Raw genomic sequence first — 552 nt, forward strand, 5'->3', positions numbered from 1 at the left:
ACCTGGATATAATCTAAACATTCCACAGGGGACTGCTGCAGAAATTACCCATACATCCAAAGATAAGCCTGCTGCCACTGAAAATGAGGATATAAGGAACCTTTAAGGAAACGGGAAAATGCTCACCATACAATTTAAATTTTAACAGATACACACACATATTATACCCACTAGTGGTTATTTTAGAGATCATTTTTCTTCCTTATGNGCAACAAAAATGGAAGAAAGATGAATAGTTTCTGCTACAAGAGCTCTTACATGTTACTAAGAAACACTAAGACCCTAGAAAAAAAATATCAGAACAGAACATGAACTGGTAATCAATGGAAAAAGTTCAAAGGCCAGAAAATATGTACCACCTCATAAATAATCGAAGGGATGAAATATTAAAATAAGAAAGGTTTCCCCATCTGAGATTGCTTCTAAAAATGTACTCATGGAAATATGGGAGTGAAACAGACATTCTCAACTGCTGGTATAACACAATATATTATCATCTTTCCAGAAGCAGATGTATACAGCAACGAACCTTAAAAATGCTCATGCTCCCTG

This window comes from Galeopterus variegatus, unplaced genomic scaffold, assembly GCF_000696425.1.
Source record: "Galeopterus variegatus unplaced genomic scaffold, G_variegatus-3.0.2 Scaffold13220, whole genome shotgun sequence".
NCBI lineage: Eukaryota > Metazoa > Chordata > Mammalia > Dermoptera > Cynocephalidae > Galeopterus > Galeopterus variegatus.